Raw genomic sequence first — 27,234 nt, 5'->3', positions numbered from 1 at the left:
CACTCCGTCTTTTCCTCTCCGTGTGTCTGCAGTCAGAGGGTAGAGTCAGTTTTACTGTCACTACCTGTGAAATTGTATTCCACAAAGATGGATGCTTTCTCTTATATTCATGACATCCAGGGAAGCACAGTCACCTCCAAAACTGTTTAATATGGATGCCGTGGAGGCGGACACATATACACACGTTCATACACGCAAACACAGTACACGCGCGCGCACAAACACAGGGACATAAATGTACTCCTGCATGCCTGCACACTCACAAACACACAATTTTTTTTTTTTTTTTGCCCCAAAGACAATGCATGGCTGGTGTTTTGCTCCTGCTGATGATGAAAAGTGGTAGTGACAGTGCTGCTCTCAGTAGGGTTGATGCATTACAACACAGTGCTGCCATGTTGCGTAAATTCTCTGTCTCTCCTCATTGAGAACATGGAGGCTTCTCATCTAGCATGGTACACCAGTGCACTTTAGCTTCTCTACTCCTCTATTGTTTCATCTCTGGAGTTTCGTAATGACATTCACTCCAGTTGTCCATTTTGATGGTAATGTGGAGTTGTTGCATGTGTGTGTGTGTGTGTGTGTGTGTGTGTGTGTGTGTGTGTGTGTGTGTTCTCTTTTTCGGGCTGGCAGCCTAGCGTCGTGTTTTACTCAGAGGTGTTCGCCGTGGATTCCCTGTGCAGCCACTGAAGAGTGCAGGTGTGCAGGTGTAGCACACTTTCCTCCCCAAACCATGCAGTGTAATCTCAGGTTGGGCTGAAAGAGAAGGAGTACTTTGGTGAATTGGTGTGTTAATTTGCTGTTTATTTACACTGACAGAGAGGACGAAGGTGAAGCGGTGTGTTCTGTGTGGGTCAAGGCGGCAGAGGAGACTAACAGTTTAGGGGTTTGTGGGCTGCAGTCGCGGCAATACACAAGATTAATAAAACAACAGCGCACACAGGATAAGACTCTGAGGGTACCAACGGACGCTCTCTCCCCTCCCTTTTTACTCCAACCTTCCCCTCGCTTTTCTACCACTACCTTAATATAAGTAAGAGATGGATCCCCACGATTCCTTGGGGGGGTATCGTTATGCTTCATTTGGGCTGTGTTTTCCCTCTTGGCACAATGCTACAGTACTTAGCCAGCACCTTGCTCCTGTCTGCATGAGGCCAGTAGGGCCTTCTCAGTGTATAGAGTTCATCTTGTTTTCTGTGCTGTTTGCACCTTCAAGTATCTCCTCTTGACAGCCTGATACAACAGGACAGTCAGACAGAGCTCTTTGCATGTACAGCGATACAAAAATACAGAGCGCATGTGTACCCTTGTAGGAATATCTCCACAGAGAGAATCCTTGAACAGTTGCAATGTTGCTCCATTTCATTCTCTGCGTGCCTGTTTGGTTGAGCTCTATTGTAGAACTAAACTTAGGCACCATGCCCTAGCTGCAGGTTGTATGGAGTTTCTACATCTCGCTCTTTGGTGAGGGGGAGGAGAGGAATCACAGAGTCTGTAGAAATGGGGGTTCTGTTCAGAGGTTCAGAAGAGAGGTTTTGTGTAATCCTATGCTAAATTCAGCATCAGATCTTTTGGGGAGCTGTGTAAAACCAGTATGTTTTTCTTGTCTTTACTTTTCCTGCACACCTCAAAAATGATGATAGCACATGGCTTTTCAGCTATCTCACCCTCAAGGCAAAATGTACAAGGCTGCTAGGCGGCGTTACCTCTTCCTCTTCCTAGAGACAGCTAACCCCCTCAAAGGATGCTGATGTCTGGAGAGGGAATGCCTATGGGAAGAAAGGGGGAAAAAGGGGGGAGGTTTGGGATGGGGTGGGGGTAAGATTGAGTTTGGGGGGTGGGAGAGAAGGGGGGCTTGAATAGAAGGGAAAGAGGGAGGGAGGGAATATGTGTTTGATTCAAAGAAAAAAAAAGTCAATTCGGTCCCCGTGTTCTTTGTAGAACATTTAGCTTTGACCCTCCCTTGCTTTCTCTACTCCCTCCCACCCCCCCAACTCATACACACACAGGCACACGGGGTCCAGCAGATCTGCAGGATATCACACCAGAGAGCCCTTTCTATCTTCTGCACAGAGATGCATGCTTCTTAATATATATCTTCACTGTATGGTGTGTATATGTCCACACTGTTGCAACAGGCAGACACTGAGGGAGGAGAGAGGGAAATAGGGAGAGAGAGTGACAGGAAGGGAGAGAGGGAGGAAGAGAGAGAGGTAGAGTCAGACTGAAATAGGAAAAGGGAGGGGGGAGAGCTTTATATGTTGGTTACATGTTTATGATGCAGTGAAAAATATCAATTTAGATTTAAAAAAAAAAAAAAAAAAAACAAGGCTTAAGGATAGAATCTTGAGTATTTCTCATATTTCTGGTGAACTAGTCCACATAGCTGCAGCCAAAGCCCTGACCAGACCTCTACTTGTGCTGAGCAGACTGGAGGCGACCCAGGGTAAGTTATGGGCTTTTTTCTTTCTCTCCCTCTCTACGCCGCTGATTACGATGCTGCTGATTGATTGGTTAGAGGCTGTGGATTATCACGGGCCGCTCGTCACCAGGTACCTGATGATGAGAGGAGAGAGAGACGAGAGGAGGAGGAGAGGAGGGGAGGGAGGGAAAGGAGGGGTGGAAATTAGATGAGCATGGCCAGTGCTCACATCACCAGATCTCACTAACTCTCTTTCTGATTTCTCTGTTTACTCTGCCATTGCACATTTGTATACCGCGTGTGCAAAAATTGATTTTGTGCATTTGTGTGTGTGTTTGTGTATCATGTCGATGTGCGTGCGTGTGGTCCCAGCCGGCACACGTTGCCAGCCCGCCTGCCTTTTCCGTAGTCAAACCGGCGTGTGCTGATGAGGCTGTGGGGAGGGGTTTGCTGATGAGGGGAAAGCCAGAGGGGCCTTTTTGTGAATATGCAGATGAGGGGCATGTGTAAATGGGAGGGGGCTCGACGTGAGTGTGTGCCACACGCTTTATTGTTTATATGTTCTCCATAGGGAACCTGATCCTCAACAGATTGCTGGCGTTTGGTGTGATCTTGCCGCTGCTTTGTTTGGGGCATTCGCTGACAAAGATGGAGAAAGAGGAGAGGAGAGCTGGGAAGGGGGGGAAAGTGGAGGAGGGGGGGGAACGGATAGAAAAATACAGTTAAAGAGAAGGGTAAAAAAATGGAAGAGCAGCTTCAGGGCATATTTTCACCCCATTGACAAGACGTGATGATTGCTGTTTTGCCCCCTCCCTCCTCCCCTTTACCTCCCCAGACGTTTTTCTAATCCATTTGCATGTCAAAGCAGTGGAGGCCACTGCGCAGATTAGTATGAGATGACATAATGATGTAATGAATTAAATGCTCCTGTTTAAGCGCTGCACTTTGCTTTAGTGGGAGGCAAGGACAGGGGGATGAGGGGCAAATAAGAGAGGAACAAGTTAAGATGAGACGGTGGCATGCATTTCTTTTGAATTTTCTTTTGAACTCTTCTAAGGAACGCTGATTGAAATAACCTTTTCTGCTTGATTTGATTACAACACTCAATCTGAGTTTGCAATGAGCTTAATCATATTTACATATTTTAGCTACATGTATATTTTTGACTGTAACCATCATCACTGATGGTTGCAGCTTATTAAACCTGGACTGTTATCAGCTGAACTGTGGAAATCTAATTTAACATGGCAAATGATATATTTAGCTTTATCGAGAAAATGTTGACGTAGGTTTTCAAATTGTTTTGTTTGGGATTTAGTATTCTAATACATGAAACTTTTTATATCAAAGAAAACTTTTTTTTTCATCTTGTAGTTTTCAATAGAAGTAAAAAAAGTATTTTCTTTTTTTTAGCTGACCGTTCTGGCAGCAGCTCAGTATTTTTGTAGGTTTCTGTTTGAAGAGTTGTGTGAAAACCGTAAAAAAAAAAAAAAAAAAATCTGTTCACATTTTGGCTCACTCAAGAAAGGGGTTAGAGGATCACACAAGGATGATTACTGTACCTTCACCTCCTTTCTTTTTCATTTCTCCCTTCTCCCCACTTCCCTTTTTATCATGGCCTGGCAACACTTTGTCTATTTACATTTTCGTGTCTCCTGCCGGGTGTTGAGGATATTTCTTTTGCTCAGAATACAAACTATATAAATATGGTATGGCTTTACTTACCTTTGATGTGAATTGTCATGGCCTTTAACACAGAGCACTAAAGTGACTCTGTGTGGCGGCAGTAAAAGCGTACGGAGTATATCATCGATTGATGCACTGGCTAAAGCAGTGTTTTTATGAAGCCGAAAAGATCTGAGACACGACACCTGGGTCTCTATGGAGAAACACCTACTGTGTTACAGGAGCTGGAGTGTGTCACTCTTGTCATCTCCCACCCAGCAATGATACACACGCTAACACATAGACATGCACACACACCTCAGTCACCTGTAACAATTGGGATAGCTGCCTCATGGAAGACAAGGGCAGGATGGGGGCTTGTTGAAGAGAGAGATACGTCCCTCATCTCTCTAAACTTTGCGTTACTCACACTGCCTTACTTTTCTCCGCTCTTATCGATTAGAGATGTAATACACAGATTCAGTTTTGCACGCCTGATGGTTGTCTCTAGTCATGATTTGGTTCTTCCCGGCGTGGAGGAATTGATTTGATTGACACTAAAATCAATAGTTAACAAAGACATCATGATGGGTGAGAGGAACATTTATGGTATTTATAGATTTATCTACAGAAAGCCTAATTGAAGTAATTATTTAAATGATACAATCTTGATATAGATTGTTTGTTAAACTAAAATATTTCCTTGATAGAAAATGTATTTAGAGGTTGTTCTTAGAATCAAATTTGCATTGATATAAGCACAGACATTGTAACACTTACTGGTGAATAAGGAAAGAGAGGAGAAAATTTGTAAATGTATTTTTCTAGTTTATGATTTCTTGCCGTCCCCAGTGTGGCCCCGGAGCCGCGTCCATGCGGGTGTGGCCGTGTGGAGTCAGCTGGCTGGTGCAGGGGGTAATGAGTATGCACTGTGACAGCTGGGATAAAGTGTATGGATGTGTTTGGTGGGAGTAATCAGCTGCCGACCACGGGGTGCACGAGGTTGATGTGAGGCTTTATGACTGCAGAGCTTAAACACACACACACACACATATGCGTGCACACACACACACACACACACACACACACACATGCATGCACGCACACACACGGGTCCGTTGGGACTGCATGCCTCACCTCACCCTTGCACTGCTGAACATATCCTGAGCTTCACAGCTAGCTTTTTTGCCTTCAGTTAAAATACATTTTCAGCAGTTTCTTCCACAGCTCTGTGAAAATTAGGAATTTTTTTTCTGTTTAATCAGACGTAATTGAATTATCAGGAAAACTCATCAGACGCACATCAGAAAATGTTAAATTGTACTCAGTTGTAATGTCCATAAAGCTGTGTTTTGTGAATTAGGATTGAGTATTTGGTTGTTAAACAGCACACCCAGCAAAATATTGAATATGTTGTGTAATTGCATTACTGAACAGATTTGCTTTGTTACAAACCACATCTCAATTGAAGTTTTTGGAGCCTGTGGCTAGAGTGCTTTACAAATAATTGATATAAAGTAGGCCCCACTGGCCAGTGAAATTGAACGCACTAATAAATGCATAAAGGGAAAATAAATATTGATCACCCAGTACATTAGAATAGTGTTGCTTTGATTTGATTGTTACAGTTTGTGCGTTATGCTGTTGTTTGTGAGTATTGGTGGTGGTGATATGAGGGGGGGGGGCATGCATGTCGGTTTATTTGACCGTCTGGGTGTTTGTGTTTGTCTGTCTGCAAATGTGCAGCTGTAATTCTCAGCGTGGATGTTCTGTGGTCTTTAAATATTATGTTACTGTCTGAGAGAGGTGATAAAATGCCAATATTGGCCTCTGTTTTTCACTTTTGATTGTACTTCTTAGTGTATGTGTGTGTGTGTGTGTGTGTGTAAAGTGAAAGTTTGTGCGCGTGTGTTTGAGTTGGAGCCCTTGCCTTGAACTCCTGGCCCTGTCACTCTGGGCTGCAGTTTTCCCCAGCTCTTCCAGGTTCTCTATAGTCAATGAGGAGGATAGGCTGGAAAGAGGATTATTGGTATTGATCTACCCAGGGGGATCATTAGGCATCACTATCAATTCACAGCTCCTAGCACACAGCACCGGCCCGCACAGACATTGCCAATTTGTCCCTATTAGAGAACCCAGTTTCTGGGTGTCTGTTGTGAGAGGCTGCTCAGGCCCCACTGGAGAGCAGCCAGCCAGGCCTGGCTTAGGCCTGACCACAGTGGGCTTGGCTGCACTCGGCTGGGGTGATGAAACACTTGCTGACTGTGCTCACAAGGCAAACACCATTGAATATGCAAAAATAAAATAAAAACTTTTTTTTTTCACTGATATGAAATAAATAACTCATTCTGTGTTTTGACTTAAATTACTGGGACTTTATATGTTATTTAAGGAAACAAGACAAAATAAGATTTTTTTAGACTTGCTGCACACATTCCACTTCCTATCAGTAGCTTCCTCTACATCCCCATATTATTTACCAAGGGGTAATTGGCACTGTAATAGAATACTTTAGTGAGGCTTATCCAGCCTGGCCCACTTATCTGTGTAAGCTGGCTGTTCTGGGGACTAAAGCTGCTAGATCCGTTGTCACTGACTTTAACCCTCTCTGCCAGAGTCAGGTGTGCAGGGAGCTGCACTGCTGACTGCCACTGCATACCATGATGGGTGACGGATGCCAGTAGGTACCCCTTGCTTAGTTTTAAGAAGCCTTGAGTTCTCTGATGTCACTCAAAATTATTTAAAGATAGAAAAAAATATGTATGTGCATGTGTACATGCAGCTCTTTCATACCTCATTTTTATTGTTAAAATATTTTTTTGCAGTATTTTTGAAACTTGTTTTACATATCTAAATGTTGTTAATATTTTATCAAGATAACCTTAGAAAAAATACCAGTAAAAGCTCCTTTAAAGCAACAGTAAATGCAACTTGAAAACATTTGCTGTTTTTTTCTTTTCTTAAACATGACTGTATTACCCTGCAAAAATGAAAAAGAAAAACTAACAACAAAAAACAAACAAGATAAATCTATAGATTGCTTGCATTATATCCATTGCTTAGCCATGCTTTAGCAACTGATTATTGTCCTTAAAGGAGAGATTTATGTAAACCAAGTTTATTGTAAATATGTAAAAGAAGAACATTATATGAATAGACAATGCCGCTAAACAAGATAATACACTTACATAAGCTTTATCTGCCTAAAGTGCTTGGCAGCACTCGTACAGAAAGTGGAGGATTTACTGTAAAACTGAAGGTCAGAGAGAGAGATCCTTGTTGGGATGTAAAGTTTAGTTGAACTGATTTATATGCGTTTTTCATTTGTGTTGAGGATAGTTTCGCTGTCTGAGTCTGGAAAAATAGTAACTGATATGTTTGCCACTCACACACATGCACGGACACTCACACACACACACAAAAGAATGAGCCAGACAAACCCTGCAGTTGACTGAGCGGGTCAGTGAACAGCAGGTGATTTTTTTCTCACGCCCCTTGACCCTTCTCCCGGCCTCTCGCTGCAGCCCAACAAAATCTTAATCATGCAGACAGCATGATACCCCCAACACTGATTGAGCCCTCACTCCATTCAAATACAGTAAAGACACACTCAAATGATATTTAGGAATATACTGTAAGAATGTAGAAAAAAAAATCTCTCTGACTTTGTAAACAGCGCCATGGTTAGTGGAGACAGTGTCATTTCACACTGGGGTATATTAGAGGGTGAGTCGGGTGTGAAGGACATCCTACAGATCTTTTAAGTGCTCTAATAAATCATCTTCAGCACATTCAAAATTCATCAGTGCTAGCACTTTGCCCTCTTTCTCTCTGAGTCGGTCAGACAGCCGTACCACATGAACACAGCAGTAGAAACCGTATACTCCAGGCGAGCGACATATTGGTCTTCAACCTGAGGTTTTTGCATGTGGAAATCAAAGGCCTGCTGGTAATGACTTCAGTCTGGGCAATGTGTGGGGGTCTTTTTGAGCTGCTATTCCCCAGTCACAGCGCTGCTTTCACACATCCTCATTCACTGGCTGTTATAGGACGCTGTGTAGCTCTCCCGTGCTAGGTCAACGACCACACATATGACATATGGAGCCAGCTCTGTTTTAACCAGGCGGTCACACTTCATCAAATATGAAAGCAAAGGAAATATTTGTGAGAGTAAATCATGAGGAATCAGCATGCACTGGTGTGTATAACACATATTTTTTTTGAGTGTTAAATTGCATTAAAGAAAGAAGAAAAGAGTCAAATTGATGATCTAATTGTTGTTATGTTTAGTCTCGGGCAGCATTGTGGTGGAGCCACCAAGAGAGGGCAGTGTGGCCTGCCCAAGAGCAAGGCTAGCAGCTGCAATTCATGGTTGGAACATTGTGATCACCTGACATAAGCAGACAGGCGCGCGCACACACACACACACACACACACACACACACACACACACACACACACACACACACACACACACACACACACACACACACACACACACACACACACACACACACATCCTGTCCCTCGCTTGGTTGTTATATACATAGATGATATACAGACATGGCTGTCTTTTTTCTTTCTTCATGGTGGTGTGGAGAAACTCTCTGATCTTCTCTCCGGCATGCATGCCTTTCTTATAGGTTCTGGTTAATTTCCACTCCGTTCATCTTTAATTGATGTTTGTCCAAACAGAATGGATATATTCTAGTTGAAAAGCCAGCCCATTTACTACACCCTATAAATAATAATATCCTTCATCCAGATTTATTTATTTGTATAAACTGTGCCAGTATTAATGCAGGAATGGATGTAATATGGAAAGAATGAAATATAAGCAAAAGCAGAAGGACATTTGTTAAATTAAAAGGACTACATGGTTGTGTGCCATTTTGTTGCTATCCTTTGTGTTTTTATGAGGCAGTGGAGGCAGACTGTCTGGGAGTAATCAGATAAAAACAGGAATCATTCATGATCCTCAAAAATGTACAAATGAAAAATAAACAGATCGCACAGAGCCAGTGGGAGCGATGTGTGCTTCCGCTTCTGTAGATTTTACCCAGAGGACCAGTCATCGGCGGATCTCACTGGTAGAAATCCAACATCATCTCAAAATGCATTTGTGTCGTCTTGTATGTTTTGTTATCTGAGAATGTAAGAATGTGTGTGTGTGTGTGTGTGCGCGTGTTTTCTGGGGAGGAGGGAGAGGCTAAGTCTGTGAGCGAAGGAAGAAAAGGAGAGAAAAAGAAGGGAGAGATGGATGAGGGCAGTTCGGGGGCCCTGGGTGTTTTAATTATCCACTGCTCTGTCGTTGGGTCAGAGCTCGCTATCTCTCTCTGGCTTTATCCCTGTCTCATGATTTGAGCAGTACCTTTATCCCTAAGCCTTCAGCTCCTCTGGCCAAACAAAGAAAAAAGGGAGGGCAAAGAAGGGGTTTTATAGCAGTAACTATGCCACATTTACCATTAATATCCCTCAATCTCCTCTTTTTTATGTAGTGCAGAGCAGAGTAACCTCAATAAAGTGACCCCAGTGAGGCCGGGTAGTGTATGAATATGGCTGTTGGGATGGAGGATCCTCTTGCACTAGGGCAGAGCCGGTCTCGCTCTGCTCAAAAGCTGAAGCTGAAGTGCTGGCAGCCTCCTAAACAAGAAGGGTGAAGGAGCACATTTTTTTATCTTCTCCTTCTCCCTTCACTCTTTCTTTCGGTCTGCTTTTTTTTGTGAGAAGAGATCATCGAAATGCCAAGCGTTCCAGGAACGCTGTTTGTCTGATAACACTATCGGCTGAGGAAAGGCTACTGTGAGGATGGGCACAGTGGTCACATGACCTCACTGTAGAATTTCCCTGAAGCGGAAGCATTTACACATCCATGCTAAGCATCAGAGTTGATTTCGCTGTTATATTCTGATACAATGCCGCTCATTAAATTCAGGATTTACTTTAATTTAAAACATTGGGTAAATGGGGAAATTTAAAAAAAATAATAATTGCCATAATTGTTAAAAACAGAAATTCAATTAAAGTTGCTTATTGTAAAATAAAAGAGATGTATTAATTAAATTATCTGTCAATTATTGCATTTTTTAGAAATGTAAAGCGCTTTTCTTGTAAATTGTAAACATGGCAGATTTTTTTCAAATTTAAATTAAGTTTGAACACAAACCTGTTTTTGACAGGAATTAAATCTGAACACGTGCTAATAAAAATTCTGTGCTAAAAAATAAGAAAATAATCAGTGGTTTTTAGGCCAAAACATATTTTTAAAAAAGCATCACAGTTATATATATTATATATATTTCTGTTTAAATATATTATCGTAAAATATTCAATTTAGGAAGTGGAATTTAGTGTAGAAAAAAAATCATTGCAAGGAGACAAAAGCCTTTTCTTTTTTTTGCTGCATACTGTTTGCCTAAAAAAATCCACAAAGCAAATGTATTTATCAGGGTGTGCATAAAAGCATGTGTGTGTGTGTGTGTATATTGTATATCCTGAGTGCCTATGTGTTAGTCTGTAATTTCTGGACCATACTGTATCGCCATGACAACATGGTTTTGATGTGGGTTCCCTTCCTGACATTTCCCCATTTGGGGAGGCTTGTGAATTGCCTTGCCTCTCCTTCAGTCAGCATGTCACATGAAAAAAGGTGTTGGGGGTAAAGGGGGGGTGTGCATAGGGGGGCAGTATGAGGAATCTAATGGGCGTCTGGTCTGATTGTCCTCAGCCGTGGCAGTAGAGACAAAGCAGATGAATTGTGCAATGGATTCGAAGAGATTGGAGACAAGTGCATGTCAGCAGCCCCTCCATCTCTCCTCTTCTACCCCCCACCCCACCCTCCCATCCTCCAGGATCCCTCCCTCTCCATCTCTCCTCTCTTTTTGTCTGACATCCTGAAAAAAGCAGGCATGACAGCAGTGCTCTGCTTGAGCAAAACATTAAAAACAAAATGCAATCCTCACCCGTTTTTCTTTTATAATAGATATTCAGGCAGACATTCAGTGTGTTGCACTCATATTAATTGTGAAACACTGCATGACAAATCTTCACAATATTAATCACTAAGCAAACATCAAGGGCATTTTGATTCCTGCTGTCTGAAATGCGAGAAATAAACGACAGCATTTATAGAAAACACATTTAAAGATAAAGGGACTTATCTAATCAGCTTAAAAGAGGCACACTCGGCTAAAATCTGATAGACTTTTCCCCTGAATGTTTTTGTCTCTCCCTCTCACGAATTGTACCTTTTTTGGGTGGTATGATACTGTATAATAGTTTATTCAACACTCCATATTGAGTAAATGTCTAGCCAGTGTGTCTGGCCGGTATTTATCTTTTCCACTGGACGCTAACCTGCAGGTAACCGTTGATAGTCAGCATTGGCAGCTTGAAACACCCCACTGCTTCTGTCCTGAAGCTGGAGGAAGAACAGCGATTCTTTGTGCTTCTACATGTTCATCTTTGAACCCTGAAAGAGAAATCTCATAAAGCCTTATTTTTTTGCTGCATTTGTTTTGTCATATAAGGCTCTGTCCAGCTTCCTAGCTTAGGTGAATGATTGTGATTTGTATTAGCATTGTAGCCCAGGACTGTAAGTGCGAGGATCTCCTACAGTAAGTGTGCTAATGTGTTTCAGACAGCTACTTTGGCTTTGAAGTTTCAGAGGAAATACTCTCAGGGCTCCGAGAGGTATCACGTTTCTTCCACAAAACACAAGTTATTTAGCAGTATGTGGAATGGAACATTATTGTTCTTTCTTTTTAGTTTTTTCAAAATTCTAATCCTAATTTACAACACCAACTATTAAAATGAAATTGCTTGATCAATTAAGTTTCAACATAATTAAAAAAAAAAGTTTTAATATAAGCAAAGCAGTGCAAAGAATATTCAGAATAAAAGCTGGCATTTTAATTTGTTTATTTCTTAAATATACCCCCTTTTTATTAAGATGAATAGACACAATGCATTTTCATCTCTATCAAGTGACCACCTTGACAGCACTGGTCTGCCAGCTTTTGTTTTGTGTTGACTGCATTTATTATTCATCTTTATATCAGTCTGTATTTTAATATGAATAATGGAAGAGGTATCAGAGGAGGAAGAGGGATGTGAGAGAGGGGTGCCACACAGCATGTGTCCTTGGCTGTTCTCTGCTCCTGCACTCCTCAGAGTGGAGCAGGTGGGGGGTGGGCTGAAGGAAGAGGAGGGCTGTCGGACTCGGGAGTCTAGCTGTGCCTGGTGCAGGGCCAGGATTCTGGGTCCTGCTCTCTCTCCTCTCCACCTCCTCCTGCCTGCCTGCCTGCCTGCTTACCTGGCTGGCTTTCTTGTCGGATTTAATAACAGTATATAAATCAAAAGCCTCCTGTCAGCCACACAGCCTTCATTAAATTCAAATGGGGAACGGGTCTCTTTGGATCCAATTTTAATAAAACCAGGTAATCAAATATGGGTTTAAAAATGGGTCATCATTTCACAGCCCCACAGATGTCTGGTCGCCATCAGTTTCTTGTGTACACATTTAACATTTCAGCAAAGAGGACCCCACTTATACACATACTGTATACATTCTCTGCAACTGTACCAATACATTGTTTCTTTGTATGCAGGCACAATGAAGGTTCGCTAACACAATACGTTCTATTCAGTCCAAGAACTTCAATAGCTACGCATTTTCCATCTCCTTGTACAGTTTACAATTGCAATGTGTTTATTTCTTACATGAGCAGAATATGCATTCTTAAGTCATTTACATTCACTGAAGAGTGGGATATCTAATAAAGGTTATATAAGATATATTAAAAATGGGGTTGTTATTGAAGTCCTTTTTAGTTAATTAAAAAATCTATTTACCTTTTTCAGTGTTTCTAGTTTGTTAATCAGTGAAGTCTGAGCTGTTGGGCCTTTAGGTGTAAACATGTAAGCAATATTAGTTTCATGATGCACAGTATATTTTGCACAAATACAGCCTAGATAAAAGCTTAATACAGACAAGTAGCTACTCTCCAGTCATATTTAGCAGCTCTAAAAATGTTGTCATTGCTACACTGTGTAAATTTGGAAGTCATATAAAGTGGTAAACCATTTTAGTGACTCCTGTCATTTATACAGAGACACAAAAAGATTTTTAAACAGAGAGACTCAGATGTTCAATCATATATGCCAGCAGGTTTTGACTGTTGCTGCTCAGCTGGGGTTGGTGTTGCATCTGGACTGAGCCAAAGCTCAGGGTTACCAGGATTTTAGAGATCATTGTGGTGCCACCTTTCTTTTTTATTGTTGCTGATTTTGAAGGCAGATACCATGATTTTCTGACTGAAATATATACCAAATGTGCGGGCGATCTTTTTTTTTTCTGTGCAGTTGTTTTTGCATGTCATATGACCATCAGTGCTGGTGCAAGGATGCCAGTTTTGTTACAATAGTAAAAGTCACACAGTTTACAGAGTACCTGTTTTCTATGACTTTAAATCATTATTTCTGTGTGTCATAATGGAGAAGATGATTGTGCATCACATAGACAGTCAAATGCATGGCATACTGCTGTTTAATTATGCATAGAAATAAGGATAAAAATTGTCATGTATTATACAGAACTGTACTGAAAATAGCAGGGCTTTTGTACAGTATTAGTTACTTTACACTTTTGTTTTTGATGATCAAAAGGAGGAAAAACTATCTGTATCATACAGCTTGCGAGCAGAAGAGGGCACTATGAGTCGCTGATGTGCATTCTCCCTCTCTGTCCCTCTCTTTCTTTCACTGTCTGTCTCTATCTCATTTCTCTTTCTGTCCTCTCTCATTGCACTCACTTGCTTCACTTCACTTTTTTTTTGGTAACAATTTGTATTTCAAAGCCATAATCAAAATGAATTTATGTCATTATTTCTAGGAGACCATATCTAAGATCATATTGGGAACACATGCTGTAAAACAGACAGAAATTTAAAATGATGAGCAGTAGATTCAATTAGGTTACTAATATGGTGTCAACTTGTAGCTTCACTGAGTAGCTCACATTATACATTAAATGGACACCAACCTCTTCTCAGTTTCTTTTTGTTATTTCCATCCAAAAGTAGTAAATATCTTATTTGAATACAATTAATATAGTTTTATTTATTTGCGATTTTGTGGTGAAACATTTTGTAGTCTCCAGACATGTCCTATATGCAAGATGATTTTCAAGACACACTCTGTCATCTGGCCTGTTCAACCTGTCATCCAAATGCTACAACATCATTCTTTAACACTCATCATCAATTTTATTTTGCCCTGGACTGATTATTGTTGCTGGTTTGCAAACCAAAATGTAGACTTATGATTTTGCAGCTGTGTCAGAAAAATAAATATTTAGTGTAGTATATCGGGATTTAGCATTTTATGTAAAAACTGACTGCAGTCGATCCACACGGTCTTTCTTACCAAGAGTATTATAAGTAGCTTTACTTTCTGTGATTTTCAAGATGCCCCTCTTGCTAAACTTGCTCGTACTTTGTTAGTGAGGAAGTACAGAGGAAGACATGCCGCGAGAGCCGTCCCACGATTATTTGTCCCTCTCAAACAGCCAGATAATCACGGTTAGCTCTACCTGAGCATTGTGTCCTCCACAGGCAGGTCAGAGGAGTTCCCATCACCCCCTGGTGTGTCTCCCTCCTGCCTCTGTTCTTCCTGCCTCCTTTCCTGTTGCCATCGTGGCCTGCCATGTTAGTGCAGGCTCCCGCTGCTCAGCCCTCTCCTTCAATAAATCTTCATATGTGTTGGAGGGGAAGGTGGAGGGTACAGACAACAATAACCACCGGTACTCTCCATCAAAGGGTTATCTGGCTTTCACAGGCGCACTGACAGACTGCTCTCTGACATGGAGCAGAGGCCGAGTGCTGTGTCTCTGACAGGGAAGAGGCCTGGCTGCAAAGACAGGAAAAGGATTCATTTATAGGAGCTAAAAAAATCCTCAGAAAGTTTAAACATTGAGAAGAGAGAACTAAACAAACACATGAAGTGATGTGAAGTTCAAAAAATGTAAGTTTGAATAACTGAGACTGTGATTATTAATTGCAAATTTTATAAACAGCTTGTACAATAACACACAATATATTTGCAGGTTGACTGTCAATATGATAATGCTTATGTCCTCAATATTCAACAAATAACCTTTATGTTTTTATGGTCAGGATTGCTGAGTTTTAGAGGAAACAGATTTAGTTATGAGGAAGATATTTTTCCCTGTGTTGAGTTGCAGGGGCCTATTCTTCAGTGCCGTATTAGTGTGTCAGCGAGGACTGCTGTTATGAATTACCAGCCCCAAATTTTGCAACTTAAAAAGTGGGAATGAGAGTAAACCTTTTGTTTATGTCACCTATCATCTTGAAATATTTACCATTCTGCGCCTCTCAGCTTCCCTGTCTCCCTCCAGTGTGATAAAAGGTTGCTGGCTCCCAGTCTTAACCCCTTCCTGCTTCGTCCCATCTCCTGTTCCATCTCTGCGAGGAACAGACATCATATAAACCTCCTCTCGCCGCTCAAATCCTGCTGCCTCCATTTCTTTTTCTCTCCCGCAGGAAGTAGTTTATTCAAGGTGGTTCCTTTGGGAATCATATGAGCATTTGACCAGGTGTCTGTGACACTTTTCAATATTTTATTCCGGAGCATGTTTGTGTGTTTAGTGTGTGTATTTGAGTTGTTATATGTTTGACTTCTCAGTTCAGAGGGAAACAATACATGCGTGCACTTTTGCACTTTGTGTGGTACGCAGTGAGGGTGTGTGCAGTGTGTGTGTTTTATAAAAAAAATAATAAATAAGAGGAAAGGAAATCAAATTCAGTGCTGAATGAATTATGGAGTATGTATCGTTATCTACTGCGTGTTGCTCAGAGTGCGTGAGTGAATGGAATTCATGTGCGAAAGCTGCCGAAATAAAAAACAGAAAAACTGCAGTGTGTTTTAGGCATTGTGTCAGGTACTGTATGAATTGCCTGCGGTTGCCTTGCAGGACTGATACCTCTGAAATCAACCATTTCTCTCCGTTCGCTTTCAACAAAAACATGTCCCCCAGCTAAGGTGCACCTTCACCATTTTTACCATCACTTTTTCAAGAGAAAACAAAACTGTGAGAAGTAGCAGCCAGATACTGGGTTTTGTTAAGGTGTATAGTGGTGCTGTCTAAGGTAAACTGGCATTGTGCTAGAGTCCCGATCCATACATCTCTTCCTCACTGCGAGGGGCTATCTGCTGAGATCAGAATTACTGCAAATTGCTGCTTTTGCACTGCTTTGTCAAGTAAAATGATAACGTCTCATCAGATTTGCTAGTTGTGTGTTCTTGTAGGAAATTCTCATCAAAAGATGAATGAGCTTGCATTTTCTTGTAGGAAAAAAAATAAGCATGCTGTATTTTTGACAGAATTTGTCTCATAAAATGTGTCTTCTAATAGGCAAGTCTGTTACACAGGCTAGTGCTTACTTTGTTTGATCTTTTTATTTTTAAATTCTTTCTTGCCTTTTTTGCTTTCGGATAAATGGAAGTGCTAACAGGAATGTGTTAAACAAAAAAAAATCCTGAACACCTTTATTTTGAATAAAAGGAAATAACTTCATGTTCAGGATAAGACAATCTTTTGTTTTATATTTGTCCCCCCCCCGTGATTCATCCTGAATGGTTCTTTTCCTATTCTACACATTGTCTTCGTCTCTGTCCTTGTCTTCTTCTTTGTCTTCTACCTCTTCCGCTTGCTCTATCTCTTTGACCTCCTCCTACTCCCCCTTTCTGTTTGGATGTTTCTTGGATATTCTTGATGTTGCATTGAGCATAGAAACCTCAGGGTCTGACTCTGGCTCACCACTCTGCTAGCCTTGTTTTTATGTCCCGTCCCGTCCCGTTTTTTTTTTTCTTTCTGTCGGGGTGGTGGTAAGCCTGATGTTGGGGTTATGTCAGGAGGGGTGATCATAAATATTAGGAGCTGCAGGGAGACAAAGGGGCTAAAATGGAAAGGCTTGGCTGGATGAGGGGACCTGGCCATGTCATGTACCTCAGTCATTTTTCTTGTGCGCTTAGAACTCAGTCAGGGGTTTAATTGGAATCCAGACTTCAAAGAAACCCTCGGCCCATCCAGCAGCCCCCCATCCCAACTCCACCCCTGCACTAACTCCCCTGGCTGGATCCACTCACGTCCACAGCACACACACACAGACCGTGACCACTACAATATCAGAGAGAGCATCACCATGCACGACCTCGGCTGAAATTGACTTTGCTCATATTTGCACAAGATATTTAGGTGTGGTGTGTGTTCATATAGGTGGATCTGTGTGGTCCTTGTTTGTGTGTGAACTTGCACAGTCTAATTTTTCTTACACTTTATAAAAGTCACATTCATTTGAAGTGTTTGCATATTCATGAAAAAATCTGCCAATTTGTTATTTGTTTGGGCTTGATGACACCCAGGAGAAATCTATAAATGGAGAAAATATTAAATAGTAAATAAATAAAAGTAATAGTAAATAGTAAATATTAATATGGAAAAAAACATTTCTTTATCGTTGCTTTATCAAAGAATGTTTTATTGTGTGGACTTTAAAGAAGTGCATGGTCATGACTGTATTTCAACACATTCAAGATAACAAAAACAATGCTAGTCTGAATCTGTTATTGTTAATACAAATGTAAAACAGACTTCCATCAGCCTCATAAAGTGCTTTTGGTTTGTTATCAGGTTGATATTACCAGACAAATCTGTGGACTAATGTTTATTTGCTCTAGCGGATGCGTCTGGTTCGCCTTTTCAGCTGACCCGGGCGGGCCGATCAAAACTGTTCTAATATGAGATATTTTTAGATGATGACTGACAACTTTGGAAAACTATGTGATGACGTCATTTTTGGTTTGTGCACCGTCGCACTGCGAGCACTGTGGCGTAGGGATGCACAATATTGGATTTTTTGCTAATATCTGATATGCTGATATTTAATAACTCATTTGGCCGATAACCAACACCAGTATCGATATATCCACTGTTTCCCCGCCTAATTTTAGTCTTTTCTTGAACATCATGTTATGCATACTCTGATTAAGATGGCCCAAAAATGGTCATTTTCACTGTGTATATAATATTTATTAATTGTTCAGTATAAGAAAAACACTTTTCAGGGTCTATGTTTTGCACATGTTCACTTTCTAAATAAAACAAAATATATCGGTTTGTGATATTGGCAGAAATCAGCCTGCTGATGCAGATTATGTGGCAATTATTATTATTTTCTTTTATATATATTTTTAAATTTTGCATCCCTACTGTGGCAGAAATGATGGTGTTATGGAAAAGCAGCAGGATCCATAAATATTTGTCAGTTATACTCAAAGGTGTTAACTTTCTTGTTGGTGAGTTGAGTTAGAAGCAGGTCAGGGTTAAGGCAAAGAAATTGTGGTTGGGACTAATACTAGCCAATTACAGCACAGCAGGGTGGGACTTGCCAAGGAATGCGATTGGATTCATACTTACATGCTGTTTTGGCTTTTTCCAAAAACAACCAAAATGGCTGCAGCTGGAGTGAAACTTTCTGTTGAAATGTCTATTTCAAATTCTAATGGCAAAAATAGCAGCACTCGTTCACAGACATACTGATGCTACACCGTCACAGCACGTCTCTGCATACTTTAAAGTGTTTACATTGGCTGTCGCTCAGCGCCACACCACGATTGGTTGCAGGTTATAGACTCTAGAAATAATGGACATAGCTACCATGACGTCACCTATTGGTTTGTGCACTGTTGTTTTGAATCCTCGAGTTCAGCATTTTGGCTGTCACCATCTTGGGTTTTGGAGTCCATATTTGGACAGGAGATTGGAGCTGAGGAGGAGTGAGGAATGGATTTGACTGTAGTGACGACAAAACGCCTGTCCCTCAAATGGCTCCCCCTTAAACATGCTTAACTTTGGGCCATAATGAAATGGAAACGTGTGAGTTATAAAAAAAATGCACCCCTTGTACAGTTGCCATGGATGCTAAAACTAGCTATAGAGACCAAAACAGTTTTTTTGTACCAGGCTGTAACGGTTTTTACTTTTGCTGTAAAGTTGGACATTTTGACATGGAGGTCTATAGAGATTTGCTGTGTTTTGGAGCCGGCCTCGAGTGGCCATTTGATAAACTGCAGTTTTTGGCACTTAAGCATTGTTTTATTCTTCAGCCTCGGGGGTTGCCGCTTGTTGTCGATCCATCCAATCGCGTTCAAAGCCTTTTGGTCTGCGGTCGTTTCCAACGTGCTTTGGAAATGGAAAATGAACTTAAAGGTTTCAGACTAACTTGCATTTATGATTTGCTCTGTTATGCTTGGTAGACACATTAGGAATCCTCACATCCTGAATAAGGTATTTTTTCTTGTGACACTACTGTCAGTGTCATATTTTATCTTCAGTGGGGACTGGTGACACAGATATATGGGGCACAATGAGTTCTATATTTGTACATTACCTTTTACGTTATCATATAACACATATAAAAGTTAAACAAATAATCATGTTATGTAAAGATGTGATGCTTTCTTTGTTACACATCTTTCCCCACTTATCAGGCCAACACGTTCTTATTTTGTCATTATTTTTTATCCAGTTAAGCATTCACACTTTAGTTTGTTGTTTGACACTTATAATTGCAATCTTTTGTTGGAAATAATTGCATGTGCTGAATTATTCCTAGTCTGCATTATCTGGTATTTATGTCATAATTGGAGAAATTAAAAATATGCTATACATGACTCAGAATTTAAGTGAGAGAAAGTTAACTTTGTAACAGGCCGAGGCCAAAGGAAATGGGTGGAAGAAAATGTCTGTTGTACAGTATAATTAATATTGGAGCAGCAGGGGTTGATATGTAGTAATATATGCACCTATGTAATTAAGGCTTCTGCCTGCCTCTTTGGAGTTTCTGTGGGCCTTGTTAGCACTGTGCCGAAGACACTTTTGAAGCCATACCTGTAAGATAATATGTTTCAAAGCTATAATTATAGGTAGGGAAAGAGGACTATTTTCAGACCTCTAACAAATCACTTTTTCCATTACACCTGGTAAAGGTGTTAATGACTCCTTGTCTTTTTGATTTTTCCATTTGAATTAGAAACAGCTGTATCATTTGAAGTACAGTTAATAGGAGAATTTCAAGTAGCCATACAAAAAAAGTGTATCCAATTTAAATAGTTTTCACCAAGAAAGACCATCTAAGCTTCAATCAGCATGAAAAAAAAGTGTGTTCATCGTTAAGACTGGGTATGAGGGGAAACACAGAAAATTTAAAATTATGCCGTAACTTCAACAGAAATGAGGTTAAGGAGGTCAGCTGATCATTAGCAAAGCAGAGTTTAATTGCATGAAGAAACAGGTGAATCCAGGAGCTACTTGGGCTAAAGCATTTACTTTGTACTACATTAAGTACTTCGAGAAGCCGCCATGTTTCCACTTTATGGAAATAAGAACAGTCAGATGTAAGTGGGTACTGAATATTTTTATTTATTCACTAACTCACTTGAAGATGCTACCATATTAATAATAATGGGGACAGATGCTTTGATAAAGGTATATATTTTTTTCCTTAACTGCAACATTTTGACAACTACAGAGGAAGGACATTGTCTCAGTCATGTGTAATGTATTACATGTCCAGCAGTGGAGACTGTTACTGCGTGTAAGGAATTCATTCGTCTTTTCAGGATACCTGCTCAGCGTTGACCCGCCGTATCATAGCAGCTTCACAGCCTGCTCTGTGAATGTATTCAGGCAGATCAGTTTAATGCAGAAACCTTACAAACAGCTGGTGGTGGCGATGATGATGACAGATTGTTGTTTAAAAAAAACAAAAAAAACAAAGAGGTCTTTTCTACTATCCCTGCTGTCTTGTTCGAGAAAAAAAAAAAAAAAGTATGGTTGTCTTGACGAGAAGCGTGGGCTCTGAATGACTAATAGGGCTGCTCATACAGAATGGTTTGTAATGGAGGTGTTAATGACCATGTTGCTTAAAGGTTACTTCTGAGTGGTGTTTTCTTTCTCCCTCACGTCAACACCTTTATGCTCCCACCAACGTGTTCACTTTGTTTCCTATTATCTTCCCCTTTTCCCGCACAACCTTGAGTGCAACTGCAGCGTCCAGCAGATCAAGGGATGACAGAATCAGACGAGAATGAAAAAGATAATGAAGGAGAAAGAGAGATAGAGGGCTACAAGGGGAGAAAAAGGGTGCTTTATCAGAGAGGTCTCAGCCCAGCAGCATTTTGACTTAAAGGGACTCGGGCGTCTCGGCTCGGCTGGCTTCAACCGTGTCTCACACGGGCCTCTGCAGGATGAAGGGAAAAGCATGCTGCTCATTACACCTAACAAACACACACATAGACACACACACACCCACGCTCATTCTCATTCAGTTTCATCAAATATATTTAAATTTGCGGATCCCAGCTCCCTACAGAGCTCCGAAAGTGCAGGACACAATGGAACTATTCGAAGCAAATGGTAGAGAAAAAAACGAGGTGAGGATTTTTTTGGAGAGGTAGATGGAGGTCAGGGGTGCTGTGGGGTGTACATAGAGAGGTGACGGTGGTGAAGGGGGGTGCTAGCTTTTATGGTAATTGCAATCTCAGCATCCTATTGTCAGCGGGCTCAGTGGTAGGTCTAATTTGAGAGCAGAGGTTGTTACGTTTTGCACCCTGGCAGACCAGACTATTGTCATATCCAGTGGAGCAGGGGGCTCTGCTACACTTTCATGCCTGGTCTTTATTGAGTTCTGGAAACAGGTGAATGTTTGGTTAAACGGATGGCCTTGTCAAGAAAATGGTGAACATTTGGATAAATCGATGTCCTTGCCTGGAAGCAGGTGAATGTTTGGTCAAATGGATATCCTTGTTTTGGGGGCCACACGTTCAGAAAGCATTCAGGGAAATTGTTTTCCCTCACATACTTAGGATGATAGGAAACATAAAGGCTTTTAGCTCACACAGCTGCTCTACATTAACAAAAAATTATGCATGACATCCTAATGACGTTTATAGATAACTTCCTTTTCATTCCAAGATTCTTATGAAAGATTTTGAAATTGTTATCCAAACTGACCTCCTGGTCCTGCCTTGACTCACCAAAAATAAGGTATTGAAGAGAATATTTCCTCAATTTCACTTCTTTTACAATGTCTGCAGCTCAAAAATCAGTGATGCAACCACCACAACCTCCAACTCAATCAGTTGCGACAAAACCCACAAAAAAATGTAGCCTGATGAATGTGTCTTTTTAGCTTAATTATAAGCCTGTTGGCTTGTCACATTTTCACCGGATCATCAGAATTTCACACAACTTGATTTTTGAACTTGCTTGACTTATAGCAGGGACTTGATTTAACGCTCTTGATTCTCACCACAGTATCTATGCACTTGCTTGAGACTTGGAGGTTAATACTTGAGACTTGCTTGTACATGTGTGTCTTACTCCCACTTCTGCTTCATAGCAGCAGCCGGAAAAACTAAAAAAGGTTAAAGGAAGTCTCTGTCGCCGCTTTAGCTAAACAATTGTTTTAAATGGGGTACTGTAATATTGTTACAGAACAGAAACACATCATTAGTATGTATCTTATTTTTAAAATGAAACCCTCAATAGCAGTTGAGAGATGATAGGCGAGTCTTGCCAGCCAGTGCTCTTAGCTACAAGGGCCTGCCAATAATGTTCTGTACATCAGTCAGATGTAGAACGGGTAGCCAGCTTTAATTGGGCATAGAAATTGAAGTGGTAGAGACAAGCGTAACATATAGACAAATTTGAATAGAAAAGAAAATGATAAAAAAAAGAAAATCAAGTACCAAACAGCAGTGACCTTGAAGCTGAAGTGATTCAGTGTGAATTTGTCAGGAACTGAGAAACAGGTTTAATAGTTTTTACCATTAGATTTCTTAAAAGATACAAATCCTTGCTAGTTAGATTTTTATCTTTCTCTCGTGTTGTAGAGAGATTTTAATAGGAGAATTGTTTTGGACAGCTGGCTGTGGACAGAGGAGGTGTGATAGGTCAGAGTCTGAGACACTGTTCGGGTTCTGTGATCTGTTACATGAATACCTCAGGTCTCCTGAAAACACAGATCCAGACTGGAGTTAAACCCAAAGCAACACACACACAGGCACACACAGACACACACTGGTGTATCTCCCAACATCATCTGGGCTGATAACAGACCATCGTGCAGCGAGAGGAGATGGAACACAACCACACTTCTCACCTTGCGAGCGCAGACACAGAGAAAGAGACCAGCTCGGCTAAATAGCAGACACTGTCTTCACCTGCCTCTTGCCCCTGGCGCAAACACCATGCCCTCCTGCTTTATCATTGTGGGACACACACACACACACACACACACACACACACACACACACACACATTTATTTATAGTCCTCTAAGCCTCAAGTTTGGTCTGAGCTCGTATAAATGCTGTCGTTTATAAATGTCAGGAAGAATATTCCACAGCACTGAATCTTTAAAACCATAAATCTTTTTCCCGATCACACCTTTATGGTATTTAAACAAAATGACAACACTGGCTACCAGCATCACAGTGGAATTATATTTGTTTGGCCTTTTCTTAGTGTGTTTTAAAGGGTATGGCATTACAGCCAGTGCAGAGAATTATGCAGTAGATATCTTTTAAATGACACACTGTTTTAAATATAGCTTCAACTGATATATCACATCAAACAGCTGCCTTGTAAATATGAAGAAAAACCACAAATCGTCCCATAATAGATTGTTGTTAAAACTGTTACTGCAAACTATGGAATTGTAAGTAAAAAAGCAACCCGATACATGATGTACAAAGTAAAGGGCTTTGACACAGATGACCACAGTTGGAGCGTCCAACTTTTTTAGGTTTAGGTTACAAAAGCATGTTGGTTTACAGTTTAAGAAAGATTGTGGGTGCAGTTTTGTGTTAATAAAATTAACATCCTCTTTGCTTTGAGCCACTTACAACTTTTTTGGTGTTTAGACAATACCGAAATTTTTCCCTCAACTTTGAGAATGAGTAAAAAAAATTTCAAGTCCATCTTGAAACAGTAGTCAGGGACCCATTTGGACATTGAAACAGGTTTTACATGTCTTTTTTTCCATTAAGAGACCCCTTCCAAATTTGTTTTTAATTTAAGTGATGGGGGAAAAATCTACTGTCGCTGTTTTGCACAAAACTGTATTTCAACCTTTATCTGAAGCTAAAACAGACTTGAAAAATTACAAACCTATCCTTTAACCAAGTGCTGTTAGTGCATTAACATATTTATAAAAAATGTAATGATGCTTTAGCTGCTGTGAGTGGATATTGTATTGTTAGAGCAAATAATGAAGGAAAAACAAATGAAATGCGTTGTCAGCCAATATGGACATATAGCAACTTGACAGCTACAATTACTAAAAATATTTCCTCATCATGTTGATAAAAATTGTAATTCAGATGGCGTCAACTTTCTCTGAAAACATATTTGCTGCTTATTTGTAGTCTATGAAAATAATTTATAGAGGGCACATTTTTGAAAGAAATAGACAAAAACAATTACACTCTTGCTGTCATGTGCACCATGTATGTTCAAGCTGACTCTTGTGCATAATCAAATTAGATTAAAAATGAATATGACAAGCTGAAGTGCAAAAATACTTTGAATATTAAAAAGTTATTATGATTCTTTAGTAATAACATGATGTGAAACCAGTCGAGGCAGCTTTCATGTAGTCTGCTGCAACCCCAGGCTGAGCCAGCTTGCCGGTGTGGCTGTGACAGAGAAAGGGCCACCCTGCTCTTCCTGTGGTTCTGTGTGGTAACAGCCCCCATGTTGCAGGCCTTTACCAAGGGGATTAAACCTACCAGTGGGGAGAAGCAGACTGGAGGCCTGTGTTCTTGACATAGGAGGGATCCTCTCTGCTGGTGGCTGTTGAGGTTGGGCTTTCCCACCTTCTGAAACACATTGTAGCCTAAACTACGTATGCCTTCCAAGGAAATGTCTTACGCTTTCTAAGGACTTAAGAAGACTTTACACTCACTTTTATAGTGCAACAAAAAGTGTATCTTAAGTCCACCAATCCTACAACTGTAAATGGTTCTCTGCAGTACACTTAAATCTCCTTGCAGTGTCCTTCGATGGTTGTGTTTTGTTCTATAGATCTACCTCAGTTTCTCTGACCCCTATCAGCGAGCGATGCTATGATGGCACAAGTGAGTTAGAATGAAAGTGTTTAAGTGCCAAACCACAACACACACTCAGACTAGAGGAGTGTGGTGCCAGCCCTCCTGCAGCAAAGGCCCCAAGTTCCATAAAAACCTTAATTGGTCTGTTAAACATCAGACTATAATCGCATGTGGTGAGCCTGGAGAGATCTGTAAACACCCTGTATGTGGTGTTTCTCTTTGCCCTCTCTGTTGCGTTTTTTGTACATACATCACACCAAAACAAAACCACGTGCTGATTTCAACGCCGGGAGTCAATTTTGTTTTTTCTTTTCTTTTTTTTCTCTACTGTCGGAAAAAACTCAGAATGAATTGTGTAAATTTAGGAGCCTAAATTTGCTCATGGGGGCACTGTTAGTGTTTGAACACTAAACATAGTGGATGAAATATTAAATATGTATACATGTGTGACAGTGGCTGTCTGTTCTTTTTTTTGTAGCCAATTTAAGGCTCACGTACATTTGGTTAGACTTGTCACATTGTCTGTGCTTGCATCCAGTCCAGTGTATTGTTGTGAAAATAGAAAGTTAATTTTAGTGTGCGGCTGCATGGACGGCTGGGTCATTTGAAGGGCAAAATGGATAGGCAGGGAAAAAAAATCTGTCGCAGAAGGTGAAAGCTGTCTTGGTTCAGGTCAGTCAGTTTTCTTCTTCTCACCCCCATCCCCCTACTAACTCACTAACTCCATCTTTCTTTCTCTCTGGAGCACCGGAGCCAGTCGCCAAGGAGCTGAGGTTGGAGTTCAAAGTGGTGCTGAGGACAGGCTAAACTTGTGACAATTATACTTCTGCTGGAAGCAGTCAGAATATATGCTATTTTCACAATTTCCTGCATAAGTGCTTTAGACATTCTGGCAAACAGAGGCCTATATATGTATTGGAGACTTGTAATTTTGCATTACTATGGTTGGCAACATCTGTGTGTAAAGACATAGCTGGATCATCAGCCTTTAATTCACAGACACAGGTGCAGTGGGAAAAAAGATCTTTTAGTCTTTCAAAAACAAGAGTACAGCAACAAACATGTAAAGAATGAAGAAAACAGTGTTTTTGTCTGCTCAACAATGGCTGCAAGGGTTAACATATCTGTAGCTTATGCCAATACCCATAGTACAAGGAGAATTTAAATTGCTATGAGTTTTCAACTACCTCATTGATAGTGCTGCAATGATAAATTTGATCAGTTCTCAACTATTTATGTAATTTCAGATTTATTTAATAATCAGTCATTCATTTTGATTAATAGAGAAGATAATAGACATATTAATTGACAATGAAAAGAATCATTAGTTACAGCCCTACCCAAAATAGCTAAAGCCACTTCAAAACCATTTCAAAACAATTATAGTCACTGGTTAAAGGGTTAACCATGAGAAGCAGCTTTGGTCATAAAATCAAGGACCAATTGTTTCAAAAATTATAATGATTTTTTTGAAGTAGATCTGCCATCATTATCACTGTGAAATCCATATTTGCTGGCAATAATGGAAAGCTTTACAGATGTAGAGACAGTTACCAAGACAGCCAGATCTTAGTGAATGGTCATTCAGTGAGTCCTTGGAGAAGCCGTAGACTGTTTGAAATTCTGGAAGTAGCTATTGTGACGTCACCTGTTGCTTAATGGGCTCCTATTTTGGGCGTCAAGTTTGGCATTCCTGCCTTTAAAAAATCACTTTTGATTATTTTTAACTTTGAGCCTTGATAAATTGTAGGGGTGAGTAAAATAAAAATTCACCCCCTGCCGAGTTGTCATGAATGTTGAATTAGCTGGGGGTAATGGGGGTATATGGGTACTGGCTCACTTTTTTAACCAGCCTCAAGTGACCATTAGATGAACTGCAATTTCTGGCACTTCCATGTTGGCTTTGTTTTTTCAACCCTGAAGATTGCTGCTTGGGTGCAGCCCACTGACAGC

The 27,234-nt window shown here is 40.6% G+C and overlaps 1 protein-coding gene across 1 annotated transcript in view; it reads left to right on the top strand.

Annotated features, from left to right (window-relative positions):
• The first annotated feature begins 2,262 nt into the window (after positions 1–2,262).
• zfhx3b (zinc finger homeobox 3b) overlaps positions 2,263–27,234 on the top strand; it is a 321,985-nt gene continuing 297,013 nt past the window's right edge. Inside the window, exon 1 of the mRNA XM_042489953.2 lies at positions 2,263–2,446. The gene's annotated coding sequence lies outside the window, so the exon portion shown is untranslated. The remainder of the gene's footprint in view (positions 2,447–27,234) is intronic.

This window comes from Plectropomus leopardus, chromosome 1 (genome assembly GCF_026936395.1).
Source record: "Plectropomus leopardus strain MGB_pleo_1.0 chromosome 1, ASM2693639v1, whole genome shotgun sequence".
NCBI classification, from domain to species: Eukaryota; Metazoa; Chordata; class Actinopteri; order Perciformes; family Serranidae; genus Plectropomus; species Plectropomus leopardus.
The sequence above is the reverse complement of the archived record's forward strand: the minus strand, read 5'-3'. Positions and strand labels throughout refer to the sequence as shown.